The sequence below is a fragment of the Zea mays genome, chromosome 6, assembly GCF_902167145.1.
Source record: "Zea mays cultivar B73 chromosome 6, Zm-B73-REFERENCE-NAM-5.0, whole genome shotgun sequence".
NCBI lineage: Eukaryota > Viridiplantae > Streptophyta > Magnoliopsida > Poales > Poaceae > Zea > Zea mays.
In genome coordinates, this window is record NC_050101.1 from 21,685,452 (window position 1) to 21,688,636 (window position 3,185).

A 3,185-nucleotide genomic window follows, 5' to 3' on the forward strand; every position below is an offset into this window, starting at 1 on the left:
TGGGCAAATGCGAGTTCTGGATTCATGAAGTCTTGTTTCTGGGTCACATCATAAATCAAGATGGGTTGGCAGTGGATCCAAAGAAAGTGGCAGATATCCTGAACTAGAAAGCACCAAAGGATGTTCGTGGGATCAAGAGCTTCATCGGAATGGCTGGATATTACATGCGTTTCATTGAAGGCTTTTCAAAGATTGCTAGACCAATGACAGCATTATTAGCGAAGAAAGTCGAGTTTAAGTGGACCCAAAAGTGTCAAGAAGCATTTGAAGAACTGAAGAATAGATTGACTACAGCTCCTGTGCTAGTTCTGCCTGACGTTCACAAGCCATTCTCGGTGTACTGCGACGCTTCTTACACCGGATTGGGATGTGTGCTAATGCAAGAAGGAAGAGTTGTAGCATACTCATCTCGACAGTTGAAGATCCATGAGAAAAATTATCCCACCCATGACCTGGAGTTGGCAGCAGTAGTTCATGCTTTAAAGACCTGGAGACATTACTTGTATGGGCAGAAGTGCGACATTTACACAGATCATAAAAGTCTGAAGTACATATTCACCCAGTCAGAGTTAAACATGAGGCAGCGAAGATGGTTGGAATTGATCAAAGACTATGAGTTGGAGATACATTACCATCCAGGCAAAGCCAATGTTGTTGCAGATGCTCTGAGCAGGAAGAGTCAAGTTAATATGTTGGCATCGTACCCGATGCCGTATGAGTTAGCCAAAGAGTTCGACAGACTGAGCCTTGGTTTCCTGAACAGTACACAAGGAGTAACGGTGGAGTTAGAGCCCACCCTAGAGCGGGAGATCAAAGAAGGGCAGAAGGATGATGAAAACATCAACAAGATTCGGCAGCTGATCTTAGAAGGAAGAGGCAAAGACTTTCGAGAGGATGAAGAGGGAGTAATATGGTTCAAGGACCGATTGTGTGTTCCCGACCTCAAACCTATTCGGGAGCTGATCCTAAAGGAAGCTCATGAGACAGCCTACTCCATACACCCGGGAAGCGAAAAGATGTACCAGGATTTAAAAAGGAGGTTTTGGTGGTATGGCATGAAAAGAGAGATCGCAGAATATGTCGCCATCTGTGATAGTTGTCAGAGAACCAAAGCAGAGCATCAGAGGCCTGCCGGATTGTTGCAGCCATTGCGGATTCCTCAGTGGAAGTGGGATGAGATCGGGATGGATTTTATAGTTGGCCTACCTCGCACCCGGGCCGGTTATGATTCCATCTGGGTGGTTGTGGACCGCCTAACAAAGGTGGCCCATTTCATACCTATGAAGACAACATACACCGGAGCAACGTTAGCTGAGTTATACATGTCACGGATAGTCTGCCTTCATGGTGTGCCGAAGAAGATAGTGTCAGATCGAGGAACGCAGTTCACATCTCATTTTTGGCAGCAGCTACAAGAAGCTTTGGGCACCCATTTGAACTTCAGCTCAGCTTATCACCCGCAGACAGACGGTCAGACTGAAAGAACTAATCAGATCCTAGAAGATATGTTGAGAGCCTGTGCGTTGCAAGACAAGTCAGGATGGGACAAAAGATTACCTTATGCAGAATTCTCCTACAACAATAGTTACCAGGCCAGCTTGAAGATGTCACCGTTTCAGGCACTCTATGGACGGAGTTGTAGGACTCTGCTGCATTGGGACCAGCCTGGAGAGAGACAGGTGTTTGGCCCCGACATCTTGCTTGAAGCCGAAGAGAATATCAAAATGGTTCGGGAGAACCTGAAGATAGCACAGTCAAGACAGTGAAGCTATGCGGACCGAAGGAGAAGAGAACTGAGTTTTGAAGTGGGAGACTACGTCTATTTGAAGGTGTCACCTATCAGGGGAGTCAGAAGATTCGGAGTTAAAGGCAAGTTAGCACCCCGGTACGTTGGACCATATCAGATTCAGGCAAAGCGTGGAGAAGTGGCCTACCAACTCAACCTACCAGAAAGTTTGTCGGCGGTGCACAATGTGTTCCATGTGTCGCAATTGAAGAAGTGTCTGCGAGTACCAGAAGAACAGTTGCCAGTGGAGGGTTTGGATGTCCAGGAGGATCTGACATACATAGAGAAGCCAACGCAGATTCTGGAGTTTGCAGACAGAGTCACCCGGAGGAATACCATCAGAATGTGCAAAGTCAGATGGGGCCACCACTCGGAGGAAGAAGCAACCTGGGAACGAGAAGATGATCTGAAAGCCAAATACCCCGAACTCTTTGCTGACCAACCCTGAATCTCAGGGGCGATATTCTTTTAAGGGGGATAGGTTTGTAACACCCTGAATTTGGGGGTATAAAATTTCTTTGCTCATATTCACAAATTCAGGTGTTACTTTTCTTTCCTCATCCTTCCCCAATCTTTTCTTTCTCATTTCTATAGGAGAAAGTGCTAATTTTTATTTGTAATAATAGTGTGATAGGTTAAACCCTAAGGGAGTATGAATTGTTGCATCATGTTGAACCCTGGATTTCACTTTTGTTTGGTGCATAATTCTCAAAAGGTCTAATTTGAATTTGTGGCACATTTGAATTTGAATCAAATGGAGAAAATAAAAAGAAAAGAGGAAGGAAATTCCAAAGTAAAAAGAAAAGGAAAAGTAGCCCGCTACCCCCGCCCGCTCGGCCTTTCGGCCCATCAGGCCCAACTCGCGCGCGCGCCCTCCCGCCCCTCCTCTCTCTGCGCAGCGGGCCCCACCTGTCGGCGCTCCCGCTTCACCGCGCGTGCGCCATCTCCCTCGCTCTCTCTGCCCGTGGGCCCGGCCCGTCAGCCCCGCTTTCCTCGCGCCCGCACCCGCTTTCTTCTCTCTCTCTGCGCCGCGGGCCCCGACTGTCAGCTTCTCCGTTCTCGCGTAACCGCCGCCGAGCCGCGCGCGCCCGCCTTCTCTGCGCCCACGTCGCGCGTGGGGAGCTCGCCCCAACCCCGCCCTCGGCCACTAGAGCCCCGAACCTCACTCGCCCTCTCCCCCTCCCTCATTTGCGCACCAACCGGCCCTCTCTCTCGCCCTCTCCCTCGCTGCGCGCATGCCAAATCGCCATCGCCGCGAACCGCCGCCGCCCGAGCTTGCTCCTCCGTCGCCGTTGGAGCTCCGCCGTGTCCATTGCCACGGTAAGCTCCGCCCCGGCGTCCGCAACCCGGAACGCGCTCCAATCTCCTCTCCCCCTCCCTATTTCTCTCTGCCCGCGCT